Source organism: Procambarus clarkii, chromosome 19 (assembly GCF_040958095.1).
Source record: "Procambarus clarkii isolate CNS0578487 chromosome 19, FALCON_Pclarkii_2.0, whole genome shotgun sequence".
Taxonomy (NCBI): Eukaryota; Metazoa; Arthropoda; class Malacostraca; order Decapoda; family Cambaridae; genus Procambarus; species Procambarus clarkii.
In genome coordinates this window covers 14,266,058-14,284,986 of record NC_091168.1, presented here as the reverse complement: position 1 = coordinate 14,284,986, position 18,929 = coordinate 14,266,058, and the positions used below count along the sequence as shown (strand labels likewise).

Below are 18,929 nucleotides of genomic sequence, written 5' to 3'. Positions count from 1 at the left end.
GTTATCCAGGTGGTTCAGTTCCCACAGGTTATCCAGGTGGTTCAGTTCCCACAGGTTATCCAGGTGGTTCAGTTCCCACAGGTTATCCAGGTGGTTCAGTTCCCACAGGTTATCCAGGTGGTTCAGTTCCCACAGGTTATCCAGGTGGTTCAGTTCCCTCAGGTTATCCAGGTGGTTCAGTTCCCACAGGTTATCCAGGTGGTTCAGGTTATCCAGGTGGTTCAGTTCCCTCAGGTTATCCAGGTGGTTCAGTTCCCTCAGGTTATCCAGGTGGTTCAGTTCCCACAGGTTATCCAGATGGTTAAGTTCCCACAGGTTATCCAGGTGGTTCAGTTCCCTCAGGTTATCCAGGTGGTTCAGTTCCCTCAGGTTATCCAGGTGGTTCAGTTCCCACAGGTTATCCAGGTGGTTCAGTTCCCTCAGGTTATCCAGGTGGTTCAGTTCCCTCAGGTTATCCAGGTGGTTCAGTTCCCTCAGGTTATCCAGGTGGTTAAGTTCCCACAGGTTATCCAGGTGGTTCAGTTCCCTCAGGTTATCCAGGTGGTTCAGTTCCCTCAGGTTATCCAGGTGGTTCAGTTCCCTCAGGTTATCCAGGTGGTTCAGTTCCCTCAGGTTATCCAGGTGGTTCAGTTCCCTCAGGTTATCCAGGTGGTTAAGTTCCCACAGGTTATCCAGGTGGTTCAGTTCCCTCAGGTTATCCAGGTGGTTCACTTCCCTCAGGTTATCCAGGTGGTTCAGTTCCCTCAGGTTATCCAGGTGGTTCAGTTCCCTCAGGTTATCCAGGTGGTTCAGTTCCCTCAGGTTATCCAGGTGGTTCAGTTCCCTCAGGTTATCCAGGTGGTTCAGTTCCCTCAGGTTATCCAGGTGGTTCAGTTCCCTCAGGTTATCCAGGTGGTTCAGTTCCCTCAGGTTATCCAGGTGGTTCAGTTCCCTCAGGTTATCCAGGTGGTTCAGTTCCCACAGGTTATCCAGGTGGTTCAGTTCCCTCAGGTTATCCAGGTGGTTCAGTTCCCACAGGTTATCCAGGTGGTTCAGTTCCCACAGGTTATCCAGGTGGTTCAGTTCCCACAGGTTATCCAGGTGGTTCAGTTCCCACAGGTTATCCAGGTGGTTCAGTTCCCACAGGTTATCCAGGTGGTTCAGTTCCCACAGGTTATCCAGGTGGTTCAGTTCCCACAGGTTATCCAGGTGGTTCAGTTCCCTCAGGTTATCCAGGTGGTTCAGTTCCCACAGGTTATCCAGGTGGTTCAGTTCCCACAGGTTATCCAGGTGGTTCAGTTCCCTCAGGTTATCCAGGTGGTTCAGTTCCCTCAGGTTATCCAGGTGGTTCAGTTCCCACAGGTTATCCAGGTGGTTAAGTTCCCACAGGTTATCCAGGTGGTTCAGTTCCCTCAGGTTATCCAGGTGGTTCAGTTCCCTCAGGTTATCCAGGTGGTTCAGTTCCCACAGGTTATCCAGGTGGTTCAGTTCCCTCAGGTTATCCAGGTGGTTCAGTTCCCTCAGGTTATCCAGGTGGTTCAGTTCCCTCAGGTTATCCAGGTGGTTAAGTTCCCACAGGTTATCCAGGTGGTTCAGTTCCCTCAGGTTATCCAGGTGGTTCAGTTCCCTCAGGTTATCCAGGTGGTTCAGTTCCCTCAGGTTATCCAGGTGGTTCAGTTCCCTCAGGTTATCCAGGTGGTTCAGTTCCCTCAGGTTATCCAGGTGGTTAAGTTCCCACAGGTTATCCAGGTGGTTCAGTTCCCTCAGGTTATCCAGGTGGTTCACTTCCCTCAGGTTATCCAGGTGGTTCAGTTCCCTCAGGTTATCCAGGTGGTTCAGTTCCCTCAGGTTATCCAGGTGGTTCAGTTCCCTCAGGTTATCCAGGTGGTTCAGTTCCCTCAGGTTATCCAGGTGGTTCAGTTCCCTCAGGTTATCCAGGTGGTTCAGTTCCCTCAGGTTATCCAGGTGGTTCAGTTCCCTCAGGTTATCCAGGTGGTTCAGTTCCCTCAGGTTATCCAGGTGGTTCAGTTCCCACAGGTTATCCAGGTGGTTCAGTTCCCTCAGGTTATCCAGGTGGTTCAGTTCCCACAGGTTATCCAGGTGGTTCAGTTCCCACAGGTTATCCAGGTGGTTCAGTTCCCTCAGGTTATCCAGGTGGTTCAGTTCCCTCAGGTTATCCAGGTGGTTCAGTTCCCACAGGTTATCCAGGTGGTTCAGTTCCCTCAGGTTATCCAGGTGGTTCAGTTCCCACAGGTTATCCAGGTGGTTCAGTTCCCTCAGGTTATCCAGGTGGTTCAGTTCCCACAGGTTATCCAGGTGGTTCAGTTCCCTCAGGTTATCCAGGTGGTTCAGTTCCCTCAGGTTATCCAGGTGGTTCAGTTCCCTCAGGTTATCCAGGTGGTTCAGTTCCCACAGGTTATCCAGGTGGTTCAGTTCCCTCAGGTTATCCAGGTGGTTCAGTTCCCACAGGTTATCCAGGTGGTTCAGTTCCCTCAGGTTATCCAGGTGGTTCAGTTCCCTCAGGTTATCCAGGTGGTTCAGTTCCCTCAGGTTATCCAGGTGGTTCAGTTCCCTCAGGTTATCCAGGTGGTTCAGTTCCCTCAGGTTATCCAGGTGGTTCAGTTCCCTCAGGTTATCCAGGTGGTTCAGTTCCCTCAGGTTATCCAAGTGGTTCAGTTCCCTCAGGTTATCCAGGTGGTTCAGTTCCCTCAGGTTATCCAGGTGGTTCAGTTCCCTCAGGTTATCCAGGTGGTTCAGTTCCCACAGGTTATCCAGGTGGTTCAGTTCCCACAGGTTATCCAGGTGGTTCAGTTCCCTCAGGTTATCCAGGTGGTTCAGTTCCCTCAGGTTATCCAGGTGGTTCAGTTCCCTCAGGTTATCCAGGTGGTTCAGTTCCCTCAGGTTATCCAGGTGGTTCAGTTCCCTCAGGTTATCCAGGTGGTTCAGTTCCCTCAGGTTATCCAGGTGGTTCAGTTCCCACAGTTCAGGAACCAGGGGTCCCAAAACCCTCCAGCATTACGTAAGCAATGCAAGAAATATTATATATTTAACTAATATAATAATGCTGCTGAATGCAGAACGCGAAAAAAATATAATTATACTCGGAAGTAATCTCATTTAATGACGAAATTATACAAAAAAGATGATGATGGCAGGTGACGCCATAGGAAGTCGCCGATGTGTGCGTCTATCTTGTGGAGCGACTTATCCCAGACACACTGTTGCCTCAGGCACATGAGCTTCCTGCACACGCTCATCCTGGCGTCACACTTCTCTTCTCAAATTGTTGCAAATTTAATAGGTGATATTAACTAGTTAACTCGTACAATGAATGCTTACAACACGTAGCAAAAATAACCAGAAAACATTTAAGATTGATTTAAAACGTCGGTAAGTTCAATAAACTCCATAAGAGAGTGGTTTTGTTATATAAATGTTCATTGTTAGTGGTTGGTATGCGTTCATTGCTTCAACGTTCAGATGCAACCCATCATCCTGTTTACATATTACTTTTTGTAACTATGTAAACCATCGTACATATATTGACGTATAGGACAACTAGATAATAGAATTTGGTACTATTCACTTTATAGTCCAAAAATAAAGCTAAAATCCAAACTTAAATATTCCTAGGCCATGTATAGCACATATATGTACTATATTAGGCCTCACATAGCTTGCATTAGGCCTGGGAAGATTAAGTTAATAGTACCGATTTCTACTCTCTTATTGCCTTATATGTCAGTATAAATACGTTGCTGCTCATCGTTACTGTAAGTACATCATCCCCTTGTTCGCGTACCTCCCGTGCTAAATAATTATCTTTATCAACCCGTCAATTCCTCTGAGAATTTTATAGGTGGTGATCGTGTCTCCTCTAATTCTTCTGTCTTTAAATGTCGTGAGTTTTAGTTCCAGTAATATTTCCTCGAAGCTCATACCCCTCAGCTCGGGGACTAGCCTGGTGGCATACCTCTGAACCTTTTCTAACTTCGTTTTGTGTTTGACTAGATGTGGACTCCAGGCTGGAGCCGCATATTCCAGTATTGGTCTGACATATGTGGTATACAAGGTTCTGAATAATTCTATACTCACCTAGTTGTGCTGCGGGGGTCGAGCTTTCGCTCTTTGGCCCGGCCTCTTAACTGTCAATCAACTGGTGTATAGTTTCTTAAGCCTACTGGGCTCTATCATATCTACATTTGAAACTGTGCATGGAGTCAGCCTCCACCTCATCACTGCCTAATGTATTCCATCTGTTAACTACGCTGACACTGACACAGTTCTTTCTAACTTCTTTGTGGCTCATTTGGGTACTCAGTTTCTACCTGTGTCCCCTTGTTCGCGTACCTCCCGTGTTAAACAGTTAATCTTTATCTACCTTGTTAATTCCTCTGAAAATTTTGAAGGTATTGATCCTGTCCCTCCTAACTCGTCTGTCTTTCAGTGTCGTGAGGTTTAGTTCCAGTAACCTTTACTCATGGCTCATGTGTGTGTGTGTAATTAAGTAAGTGTAGTTACAGGATGAGAGCTACGCTCGTGGGGTCCCGGCTTTCCAGTACTCTGTCGTATAACGCTGTGAAAATACTGACGGTTTTGGCCTCCACCACCTTGCTACCTAGCTTGTTCCACCCGTGTACCAGTGTGCGCACGAGCATGCGTTAAGGCACAGGATGGCCTTGAGCAGCTGTGAGGTGGTAATGACCTCAGGGTACCACAACCTTGATCCATGATGAGGATGTGTGAGGTGACTCTAGCAGCCTGTGTCGCGCCTCCCTCACCACCCGGCTACCGCTCCACACACCCACACACACACCCACACCCACACACACCCACACACACACACACACACACACACTCACACACCCACACACACACAAACACTCACCTACCGGGAGGTGGCGGGGTTTGGGGGAGAAGAAGGGTGAAAGTGAGTCTCCGTGATAAACTGTTAGATTAGCCAGTGTGTGATATTATTAAGTGGGGCGAGGGAGAGGAGCCTAGTGGCGCCACAGGTGCAACAGTCAAGCACACCTGAGAGGGTGGCCCACACCTCCACCACCACCACCACCTGGGAGGGTGGCCCACACCACCACCACCTGAGAGGGTGGCCCACACCTCCACCACCACCACCACCTGGGAGGGTGGCCCACACCACCACCACCACCACCTGAGAGGGTGGCCCACACCTCCACCACCACCACCTGGGAGGGGGGCCCACACCACCACCACCGCCGCCACCACCTGGGAGGGTGGCCCACACCACCACCACCACCACCTGGGAGGGTGGCCCACACCTCCACCACCACCACCTGGGAGGGTGGCCCACACCACCACCACCACCACCTGGGAGGGTGGCCCACACCACCACCACCACCACCTGGGAGGGTGGCCCACACCACCACCACCACCACCTGGGAGGGTGGCCCACACCACCACCACCACCACCTGGGAGGGTGGCCCACACCACCACCACCACCACCTGGGAGGGTGGCCCACACCACCACCACCACCTGGGAGGGTGGCCCACACCACCACCACCACCACCACCACCTGGGAGGGTGGCCCACACCTCCACCACCGTGTGTGTGTGTGTGTGTGTGTGTGTGTGTGTGTGTGTGTGTGTGTGTGTACTCACCTAGTTGTACTCACCTAGTTGTGCTTGCGGGGGTTGAGCTCTGGCTCTTTGGTCCCGCCTCTCAACTGTCAATCAACAGGTGTACAGGTTCCTGAGCCTATTAGGCTCTATCATATGTACACTTGAAACTGTGTATGGAGTCAGCCTCCACCACATCACTTCCTAATGCATTCCATTTGTCAACCACTCTGACACTAAAAAAGTTCTTTCTAATATCTCTGTGGCTCATTTGGGCACTCAGTTTCCACCTGTGTCCCTAGTGCGTGTGCCCCTTGTGTTAAATAGCCTGTCTTTATCAACCCTGTCGATTCCCTTGAGGATCTTGAATGTGGTGATCATGTCCCCCCTAACTCTTCTGTCTTCCAACGAAGTGAAGTTTAATTCCCGTAGTCTCTCCTCCTAGCTCATACCTCTCAGCTCGGGTACTAGTCTGGTGGCAAACCTTTGAACCTTTTCCATTTTAGTCTTATGCTTGACTAGATATGGACTCCATGCTGGTGCCGCATACTCCAGGATTGGTCTGACATATGTGGTATATAACGTTCTGAAAGATTCCTTACACAAGTTTCTAAAGGCCGTTCTTATGTTAGCCAACCTGGCATATGCTGCTGCTGTTATCCTCTTGATATGAGCTTCAGGGGACAGGTCTGGCGTGATATCAACCCCCAGGTCTTTTTCTCTCTCGGACTCTTGAAGTATTTCATCTCCCAAGTGATACCTTGTATCTGGTCTCCTGCTTCCTACCCCTATCTTCATTACATTACATTTGCTTGGATTAAACTCTAACAGCCATTTGTTCGACCATTCCTGCAGCTTGTCCAGGTCTTCTTGAAGCCTCAAGCTGTCCTCCTCTGTCTTAATCCTTCTCATAATTTTGGCGTCGTCAGCAAACATTGAGAGGAAAAAGTCTATACCCTCTGGGAGATCATTTACGTATATCAGAAACAGGATAGGTCCAAGTACAGAGCCCTGTGGGACTTCACTGGTGACTTCACGCCAGTCTGAGGTCTCACCCCTCACTATAACTCTCTGCTTCCTATTGCTTAGGTACTCCCTTATCCACTGGAGCGCCCTACCAGTTACTCCTGCCTGTTTCTCCAGCTTATGCATCAACCTTTTATGGGGTACTGTGTCAAAGGCTTTCCGACAGTCCAAAAAAATGCAGTCCGCCCACCCTTCTCTTCTTGTTTAATCTTTGTCACCTGATCGTAGAATTCTATCAATCCTGTAAGGCAAGATTTACCCTCCCTGAACCCATGTTGATGGTTGTCACGAAGTCTCTTCTCTCCAGATGTGTTACCAGGTTTTTTCTCACAATCTTCTCCATCACCTTGCATGGTATACAAGTTAAGGACACTGGCCTGTAGTTCAGCGCCTCTTGTCTGTCTTGTGTGCGTGTGTGTGTGTGTGTGTGTGTGTGTGTGTGTGTGTGTGTGTGTGTGTGTGTGTGTGTGTGTGTGTGTGTGTGTGTGTGTGTGTGTGTGGGTGTGTGTGGGTGTAATCCTGATGCCAGTAGTGAAGAAGGGCCTTAACCTTGACTTAGAAGACAGTCACTGGGACTAAACAACACTGCCGGTCAGACACGAGGTGATTGTCATTCAGAGAGCCACACCAGCACCACCACCTGCATCATTCCTATCCTCTCTCCCTGCTGCTGGTGAAGTAGTAGAGAAGCTCCAGACCAGTGAACACGAGACAAAGGAGCCAGACAGTGGACTACTACACCATATATACCCTGCACTCTCACTACCATCGCCAGAAGAGCACAGACACCTTTACTGGGAGCTCTGTCATGTATAACATCTGCCTCAACAATGTTTGAAAATGTGTCAGGAGTGAACCGAGCTTCACCTCATAGTGGTAAAGCTCCTCCTGTTGGGGATGAGTAGTAGTGTAGAGCTACACCTTGTTGATCCTTGCTTCACCACGCGTCACACCATTGGCAGACCAATATGGCCGCCCCGGTCTGACAGACCAATATGGCCGCCCCGGTCTGATAGACCAATATGGCCACCCTGGTCTGACAGACCAATATGGCCACCCTGGTCTGACAGACCAATATGGCCACCCTGGTCTGACAGACCAATATGGCCACCCTGGTCTGACAGACCAATATGGCCACCCTGGTCTGACAGACCAATATGGCCACCCTGGTCTGACAGACCAATATGGCCACCCTGGTCTGACAGACCAATATGGCCACCCGGTCTGATACGTCAATTCCTGGGAAAGATTGCAAGACATGAAGAAATCAAGGGCCTGGCCCACAGCCTGCTGCTGCTGCACAGTTGAAAGACGAGGACAGCCATCACAGCCAACGACACACAAGACTCCACACGCTTCCCTGGAGGACTATCACGGGGGGACAGTTTCCGCTGACGTTAAGGAGCAGCTTGGCCATATACTAATTACTGTAACTAAAGACACGACATTGACACCTCTTGCGTTTCCTCTTGCGGCTAGGCCTAAGTGTTGCAGCTCAGATAGGAAATGTCTGCTGCATCTTGGGCACCCATCCTGCCCCTGATGGGATCAACCTGTACTCCTGTGTCAAGCAGGTTGTGATATTTGTCCTTCTGGTGTTAAGCAGGTTGTGATATTTGTACGCCTGGTGTCAAGCAGGTTGTGATATTTGTACTCCTGTGTCAAGCAGGTTGTGATATTTGTCCTCCTGGTGTCAAGCAGGTTGTGATATTTGTACTCCTGGTGTCAAGCAGGTTGTGATATTTGTCCTCCTGGTGTCAAGCAGGTTGTGATATTTGTACTCCTGTGTCAAGCAGGTTGTGATATTTGTACTCCTGTGTCAAGCAGGTTGTGATATTTGTACTCCTGGTGTCAAGCAGGTTGTGATATTTGTCCTCCTGTGTAAGCAGGTTGTGATATTTGTACTCCTGGTGTCAAGCAGGTTGTGATATTTGTACTCCTGTGTCAAGCAGGTTGTGATATTTGTACTCCTGTGTCAAGCAGGTTGTGATATTTGTACTCCTGTGTCAAGCAAGTTGTGATATTTGTACTCCTGGTGTCAAGCAGGTTGTGATATTTGTACTCCAGTGTCAAGCAGGTTGTGATATTTGTACTCCTGTGTCAAGCAAGTTGTGATATTTGTACTCCTGTGTCAAGCAGGTTGTGATATTTGTACTCCTGTGTCAAGCAGGTTGTGATATTTGTACTCCTGGTGTCAAGCAGGTTGTGATATTTGTACTCCAGTGTCAAGCAGGTTGTGATATTTGTACTCCTGGTGTAAAGCAGGTTGTGATATTTGTACTCCTGTGTCAAGCAGGTTGTGATATTTGTACTCCTGGTGTCAAGCAGGTTGTGATATTTGTCCTCCTGTGTAAGCAGGTTGTGATATTTGTACTCCTGGTGTCAAGCAGGTTGTGATATTTGTACTCCTGTGTCAAGCAGGTTGTGATATTTGTACTCCTGTGTCAAGCAGGTTGTGATATTTGTACTCCTGTGTCAAGCAAGTTGTGATATTTGTACTCCTGGTGTCAAGCAGGTTGTGATATTTGTACTCCAGTGTCAAGCAGGTTGTGATATTTGTACTCCTGTGTCAAGCAAGTTGATATTTGTACTCCTGTGTCAAGCAGGTTGTGATATTTGTACTCCTGTGTCAAGCAGGTTATGATATTTGTACTCCTGGTGTCAAGCAGGTTGTGATATTTGTACTCCAGTGTCAAGCAGGTAGTGATATTTGTACTCCAGTGTCAAGCAGGTTGTGATATTTGTACTCCTGTGTCAAGCAGGTTGTGATATTTGTACTCCTGGTGTCAAGCAGGTTGTGATATTTGTACTCCAGTGTCAAGCAGGTTGTGATATTTGTACTCCTGTGTCAAGCAGGTTGTGATATTTGTACTCCTGGTGTCAAGCAGGTTGTGATATTTGTACTCCAGTGTCAAGCAGGTTGTGATATTTGTACTCCTGTGTCAAGCAGGTTGTGATATTTGTACTCCTGGTGTCAAGCAGGTTGTGATATTTGTACTCCAGTGTCAAGCAGGTTGTGATATTTGTACTCCAGTGTCAAGCAGGTTGTGATATTTGTACTCCTGTGTCAAGCAGGTTGTGATATTTGTACTCCTGGTGTCAAGCAGGTTGTGATATTTGTACTCCAGTGTCAAGCAGGTTGTGATATTTGTACTCCTGGTGTTAAGCAGGTTGTGATATTTGTACTCCTGGTGTCAAGCAGGTTGTGATATTTGTACTCCAGTGTCAAGCAGGTTGTGATATTTGTACTCCTGGTGTCAAGCAGGTTGTGATATTTGTACTCCAGTGTCAAGCAGGTTGTGATATTTGTACTCCTGGTGTCAAGCAGGTTGTGATATTTGTACTCCAGTGTCAAGCAGGTTGTGATAGTTGTACTCCTGGTGTCAAGCAGGTTGTGATATTTGTACTCCTGGTGTTAAGCAGGTTGTGATATTTGTACTCCTGGTGTCAAGCAGGTTGTGATATTTGTACTCCTGTGTCAAGCAGGTTGTGATATTTGTACTCCTGGTGTCAAGCAGGTTGTGATATTTGTACTCCAGTGTCAAGCAGGTTGTGATAGTTGTACTCCAGTGTCAAGCAGGTTGTGATATTTGTACTCCAGTGTCAAGCAGGTTGTGATATTTGTACTCCAGTGTCAAGCAGGTTGTGATAGTTGTACTCCTGGTGTCAAGCAGGTTGTGATATTTGTACTCCTGGTGTCAAGCAGGTTGTGATAGTTGTACTCCTGGTGTCAAGCAGGGTGTGATAGTTGTACTCCTGGTGTCATAAACATTGGGGGTAATCCACTTGTTCTATCTTGAACTGTAACTTAAGTGATGAATATATGTTAAGAGTTATATAATATGACTCCACTCAATATAACTCAAACAGTTAAATATATTATTGAAGAAATACATAGAGGAGGTAGAGAAAATATTCATATGAATCCGGCAATATACATAGATTTTCTCAGAATAACTTCTATCCTCTCTCACTCACAATGACATATAACACTTCTTAAAGTTCATTAGACCCACGTGAGGACTAATGAGACGCTCGAGCAAAAACAAAACAAAAACTGCTGTCTGAAAGTAATAGTAGTTGGGCGTGGAGTGTGGCGGGAGCTTTATGACGGTGAATGTATGCACGGGTCCCCGGGGGCGGGCGGGCGGTGGGCTGGCTCACATGCACCTGGGGCTGGAACACCTGGTGTATGCTGGGGGATGGGGGTGGGCATGTATGTACCTCACAGACCAGTCGTCACTTTATTGAATCCCATTGAACTAAGCATCGTGGCGGCACCCTTATTGTGGGCGTCTGGTAGCGTGGTGGGGTCAGAGTGTGTTGTTTCTACCACAGATGTGGACACTCATTTACAACGCTAACCAGTATATATATTGGTTAACGTTGCAGGGTTCTTCTGTCCTCCATGGACGGGGATGGAGATATGTTGGACTTATAGTTCAATGATTGAACAATCGACCAGAGAAGGGGGATTGTAGTGCTTTTAAAATGTATCTCTGAGCACGTTTCCTTTCATCTCATGCCTCTGTTCACCTAGGTACACGGGAGTTAAGCAATTGTTGTTTGGTGCAACCCGGGAATTGTCAGTGGTTCGTCTCGACCGGACACAAGTGGCCCTCTTGCCTCCCAGGACGGCCACCACACTCTTGTACAGTAGGACAAGTTGCAGCAACACGTGTGGAGAACATCCTCCTGTTGACACCTCCAGTGAGAGACTCTTTGGTGAACACTGTACACTCACCCTGCACCCCCACCACTGTACACTCACCCTGCACCCCCACCACTGTACACTCACCCTGCACCCCCACCACTGTACACTCACCCTGCACCCCCACCACTGTACACTCACCCTGCACCCCCACCACTGTACACTCACCCTGCACCCCCACCACTGTACACTCACCCTGCACCCCCACCACTGTACACTCACCCTGCACCCCCACCACTGTACACTCACCCTGCACCCCCACCACTGTACACTCACCCTGCACCCCCACCACTGTACACACCCTGCACCCCCACCACTGTACACTCACCCTGCACCCCCACCACTGTACACACCCTGCACCCCCACCACTGTACACTCACCCTGCACCCCCACCACTGTACACACCCTGCACCCCCACCACTGTACACACACCCTGCACCCCCACCACTGTACACTCACCCTGCACCCCCACCACTGTACACTCACCCTGCACCCCCACCACTGTACACACCCTGCACCCCCACCACTGTACACACACCCTGCACCCCCACCACTGTACACTCACCCTGCACCCCCACCACTGTACACTCACCCTGCACCCCCACCACTGTACACACCCTGCACCCCCACCACTGTACACACACCCTGCACCCCCACCACTGTACACACCCTGCACCCCCACCACTGTACACACACCCTGCACCCCCACCACTGTACACACCCTGCACCCCCACCACTGTACACACACCCTGCACCCCCACCACTGTACACACACCCTGCACCCCCACCACTGTACACACCCTGCACCCCCACCACTGTACACTCACCCAGCACCCCCACCACTGTACACACCCTACACCCCCACCACTGTACACACCCTGCACCCCCACCACTGTACACACCTTGCACCCCCACCACTGTACACACCCTGCACCCCCCCCACTGTACACACCCTGCACCCCCACCACTGTACACACCCTGCACCCCCACCACTGTACACACCCTACACCCCCACCACTGTACACTCACCCTGCACCCCCACCACTGTACACACCTTGCACCCCCACCACTGTACACACCCTGCACCCCCACCACTGTACACACCCTGCACCCCCACCACTGTACACTCACCCTGCACCCCCACCACTGTACACACCCTACACCCCCACCACTGTACACTCACCCTGCACCCCCACCACTGTACACACCCTGCACCCCCACCACTGTACAAACACCCTGCACCCCCACCACTGTACACACCCTGCACCCCCACCACTGTACACACCCTGCACCCCCACCACTGTACACACCCTACACCCCCACCACTGTACACTCACCCTGCACCCCCACCACTGTACACTCACCCTGCACCCCCACCACTGTACACACCCTGCACCCCCACCACTTTACACACCCTGCACCCCCACCACTGTACACACCCTGTACCCCCACCACTGTACACTCACCCTGCACCCCCACCACTGTACACTCACCCTGCACCCCCACCACTGTACACACCCTGCACCCCCACCACTTTACACACCCTGCACCCCCACCACTTTACACACCCTGCACCCCCACCACTGTACACACCCTGCACCCCCACCACTGTACACACCCTGCACCCCCACCACTGTACACACCATACACCCCCACCACTGTACACTCACCCTGCACCCCCACCACTGTACACACCCTACACCCCCACCACTGTACACTCACCCTGCACCCCCACCACTGTGCACACCCTGCACCCCCACCACTGTACACACCCTGCACCCCCACCACTGTACACACCCTGCACCCCCACCACTGTACACACCATACACCCCCACCACTGTACACTCACCCTGCACCCCCACCACTGTACACACCCTACACCCCCACCACTGTACACACCCTGCACCCCCACCACTGTACACACACCCTACACCCTCACCACTGTACACACCCTGCACCCCCACCACTGTACACACCCTGCACCCTCACCACTGTACACACACCCTGCACCCCCACCACTGTACACACACCCTGCACCCCCACCACTGTACACACACCCTGCACCCCCACCACTGTACACACCCTACACCCCCACCACTGTACACACACCCTGCACCCCCACCACTGTACACACACCCTATACCCCCACCACTGTACACACACCCTGCACCCCCACCACTGTACACATACCCTATACCCCCACCACTGTACACACACCCTACACCCCCACCACTGTACACACACCCTATACCCCCACCACTGTACACACACCCTGCACCCCCACCACTGTACACACACCCTACACCCCCACCACTGTACACACCCTGCACCCCCACCACTGTACACACACCCTACACCCCTACCACTGTACACACACCCTACACCCCCACCACTGTACACACACCCTATACCCCCACCACTGTACACACACCATGCACCCCAACCACTGTACACAAACCCCTACACCCCCACCACTGTACACACCCTGCACCCCCACCAGTGTACACACCCTGCACCCCCACCACTGCACACACACCCTGCACCCCCACCACTGTACACACCCTGCACCCCCACCACTATACACACCCTACACCCCCACCACTGTACACACCCTGCACCCCCACCACTGTACACACCCTACACCCCCACCACTGTACACACACCCTACACCCCCACCACTGTACACACACCCTGCACCCCCACCACTGTACTCACACCCTACACCCCCTCCACTGTACACACCCTGCACCCCCACCACTGTACACATACCCTGCACCCCCACCACTGTACACACACCCTACACCCCACCACTGTACACACCCTACACCCCCACCACTGTACACACGCTGCACCCCCACCACTATACACACCCTACACCCCCACCACTGTACACACCCTGCACCCCCACCACTGTACACACCCTACACCCCCACCACTGTACACACACCCTACACCCCCACCACTGTACACACACCCTGCACCCCCACCACTGTACTCACACCCTACACCCCCTCCACTGTACACACCCTGCACCCCCACCACTGTACACATACCCTGCACCCCCACCACTGTACACACACCCTACACCCCACCACTGTACACACCCTACACCCCCACCACTGTACACACGCTGCACCCCCACCACTGTACACACACCCTGCACCCCCACCACTGTACACACCCTACACCCCCACCACTGTACACACCCTGCACCCCCACCACTGTACACATACCCTACACCCCCACCAATGTATACACACCCTGCACCCCCACCACTGTACACACCCTGCACCCCCACCACTGTACACACCCTGCACCCTCCACCACTGTACACACACCCTGCACCCCAACCACTGTACACACACCTTACACCCCCACCACTGTACACACCCTGCACCCCCACCACTGTACACACCCTGCACCCTCCACCACTGTACACACACCCTGCACCCCCACCACTGTACACATACCCTGCACCCCCACCACTGTACACACACCCTACACCCCCACCACTGTACACACCCTGCACCCCCCCACTGTACACACACCCTACACCCCAACCACTGTACACACACCTTACACCCCCACCACTGTACACACCCTGCACCCCCACCACTGTACACACCCTGCACCCTCCACCACTGTACACATACCCTGCACCCCCACCACTGTACACATACCCTGCACCCCCACCACTGTACACACACCCTACACCCCCACCACTGTACACACCCTGCACCTCCACCACTGTACACACCCTGCACCCCCACCACTGTACACATACCCTACACCCCCACCAATGTAAACACACCCTGCACCCCCACCACTGTACACACCCTGCACCCCCACCACTGTACACACACCCTGCACCCCCACCACTGTACACACTCTGCACCCCCACCACTGTACACACACCCTGCACCCCCACCACTGTACACACTCTGCACCCCCACCACTGTACACACCCTGCACCCCCACCACTGTACACACCCTGCACCCCCACCACTGTACACACACCCTACACCCCCACCACTGTACACACCCTGCACCTCCACCACTGTACACACACCCTGCTCCCCCACCACTGTACACATACCCTACACCCCCACCAATGTACATACACCCTACACCCCCACCACTGTACACACCCTGCACCCCCACCACTGTACACACACCCTGCACCCCCACCACTGTACACACTCTGCACCCCCACCACTGTACACACTCTGCACCCCCACCACTGTACACACACCCTGCACCCCCACCACTGTACACTCACCCTGCACCCCCACCACTGTACACACCCTGCACCCTCACCACTGTACACACACCCTGCACCCCCACCACTGTACACACACCCTGCACCCCCACCAGTGTACACACCCTACACCCCCACCACTGTACACACCCTGCACCCCCACCTCTGTACACACACCCTACACCCCCACCACTGTACACACCCTGCACCCCCACCACTGTACACACACCCTACACCCCCACCACTGTACACACCCTGCACCCCCACCTCTGTACACACACCCTACACCCCCACCACTGTACACACCCTGCACCCCCACCACTGTACACACACCCTACACCCCCACCACTGTACACACCCTGCACCCCCACCTCTGTACACACACCCTACACCCCCACCACTGTACACACCCTGCACCCCCACCACTGTACACACCACCGCCACAAATCAGTGGCAAGACAATAAACGTTCAGATTTGAGACGTGAAAGCGTGAGGGAGCTTGGAGCATCATGCATCATTATCAAGCTGGAGCTGGATATAGCTCCAGGAAGAACCTGGACGTGGTCAGGGGCTGTAACATGCGAGCTTGGTGTTCCGTTCCAGCAGCGTGTGACGGAACACAGTATTGCAAGAATGTTATGAAACACTTTAAGGGGCCGTCATTATACGCAACATCTCAAAATGTTAGTGTAGATACTGGGCAACGGAGTTCTGAGACGCTGAGAAAGTTACAAAATGCGATTAGATGAAGTATGTTTGGAGAGAGAGAGAGAGAGAGAGAGAGAGAGAGAGAGAGAGAGAGAGAGAGAGAGAGAGAGAGAGAGAGAGAGAGAGAGAGAGAGAGAGAGAGAGAGAGAGAGAGAGAGAGAGAGAAAGAGAGGGAGAGAGAGAGAGAGAGAGAGAGAGAGAGAGAGAGAGAGAGAGAGAGAGAGAGAGAGAGAGAGAGAGAGAGAGAGAGAGAGAGAGAGAGAGAGAGAGAGAGAGAGAGAGAGAGAGAGGGGGGGGGGAGCAGGATGCTGCAAGCAACTACAAGTGTCGCAGAGTATTAGGAATGTTGCCATAGTAAGTTACAGCTTTATAAGAACCTAAGTTTTTGTCATGTGTTTTACAAGCTGGCACATTTCCATTGTGTGTTACTATTGGGTAGTGGTTCTACCCATGGACACTATTAATGAGAGAACCTCGCGGTAGATATATGCAGAGTAAATATCACAAGAATAGTGTGTACATAAATGTATATAGACGTGCGTTTCTGCCCCGAAACGTTATGCGTGTTAGTGGCTTTATAAGAATGTAAAATCATCAATGCTATGTACTCCCATAAACCCAATGTACTTTCTTGTATATATACAAATAACCAAATAAATCCAAAGGTATAGGGAGGGTGGCAGGAGCGCGGCCTGGTGCCCACACCTGCCACTTGTCAACACTGGCAGCACCAGTACCGTTCACACAACAATAACAACACACCTTCATACCAACACATACCAAACTGTACTGCCCTCTCTTATACTCGCCTGTATTAATATATTTACAAAGAAAGGTTAAGACCTCAGGAAGTTATACATACTGTTTCTTATACTAAAATAATGGGTTGTAACACTCACCGTTAGACTCCGGAGCAAGTTGTGGCGGATCTTACGCTAATCTCCAGATGAATTAGTAAGGGCCAAGCTAGACGATGGACTCCTTAACCGAGAACTATTATAGCGTGAGAGAGAGCTCGGGAGAAGGCGAGAGTAGGCAAGAGTAAGGTGAAACTGAAGCAAGAGTCTTGTGGCATGACGGGGGAGGGAGCGAGAGCAGCCGGTCCAGTGCAGATGATGATGACAACACGAGAGCAGCGACCACCACGGGCTAGAGCGAGCGAGTGCAACCGTCCACCACGCTAGTCAATGCCACACTGAGCACGCTACGCCTGCACCAGCCTCTGGTACTCCGCTCTCCTAATTCTCCCATGGTGGCCATTATCACCCTCCCATGGTTGCCATTATCACCCATCCACACATTACACAGCTGGCATTGAACGTACATAGTAATAACACCCAGAAAATAGTCAGTGATATTCGAACGAATGTTTAAGCCGCTAAAGAAAATAGATTTCAAATTAAATTCCTATGGATACCATCACATGTTGGCATCTCAAGGCATGACACTGTTGATATGCTTGCAAAGACAGCCTGTAGAAAACCAGTGGTAGAAATTGATATGGGTGTTTCCCTAGCAGTGACAGAGAGAATACTTAACCAAATATATAATGAAAATCTTACTAACCTAACAAATTCAGAAAGACCTGAAAGTTGTAGCATTAAACATTATGATAAATATCGTAGAAGACAGACATTCACATATGGAACTAATAGAACAAGAACTCGGCAATGTGATGTTATAGTGGCCAGAATACGCCTGGGATATAGACGTATCTGGCAGCTTTGTCAAAACCCAAACGTCGAGTACACAATGTGTCAACTTTGTGAAAGTGAAAACATGCACTCTCTTGAACATTATATTGTAGAATGTCCCATATTGACTGACTTTCGCCCTCCTGGGCTGAGGTATGCTCAGCCCAACCTGTAACTACTATATGGATACAGGAACACTTGATGATATATTGGACTTGTAATGGTTGACCATGTAATGTATTCAATTATTCAATGTATGTGATGTAACTATATAACCTGAACTTGTAAAAGGGTCTTAATCACCTTCAGTGATTAAGTGCTTAATAACACACTAGTTTCTAAATCAGCTATCTTACCCTGCCAGAGAAGGAGAGATATAAATGTATGTGTGTATAATATATATATATATATATATATACATATATATATATGTCGTACCTAGTAGCCAGAACGCACTTCTCAGCCTACTATGCAAGGCCCGATTTGCCTAATAAGCCAAGTTTTTTTGAATTAATATATTTTCTCTATTTTTTTTCTTATGAAATGATAAAGCTACCCATTTCATCATGTATTAGGTCAATTTTTTTTATTTGAGTTAAAATTAACGTAGATATATGACTGAACCTAACCAACCCTACCTAACCTAACCTAATCTATCTCTATAGGTTAGGTTAGGTTACGTAGCCGAAAAAGTTAGGTTAGGTTTGGTTAGGTAGGTTAGGTATTCGAAAAAACATTAATTCATGAAAACTTGGCTTATTAGGCAAATCGGGCCTTGCATAGTAGACTGAGAAGTGCGTTCTGGCTACTAGGTACGACATATATATATATATATATTTATATATATATATATATATATATATATATATATATATATATATATATATATATATATATATATATATATATATATATATATATATATATATAAATATATATGTCGTACCTAGTAGCCA

At 50.2% G+C, this 18,929-nt stretch overlaps 1 protein-coding gene across 2 annotated transcripts in view; it reads right to left on the bottom strand.

The window, feature by feature from the left end:
- Positions 1–17,515, bottom strand: part of LOC123757610 (alpha-N-acetylgalactosaminidase) — a 152,988-nt gene extending 135,473 nt beyond the window's left edge. The window contains exon 1 of one of the 2 annotated variants that reach the window (XM_045741420.2): positions 17,179–17,515. The gene's annotated coding sequence lies outside the window, so the exon portion shown is untranslated. The remainder of the gene's footprint in view (positions 1–17,178) is intronic. The other variant, XM_045741421.2, reaches the window with a different exon arrangement.
- Positions 17,516–18,929: the final 1,414 nt, after the last annotated feature.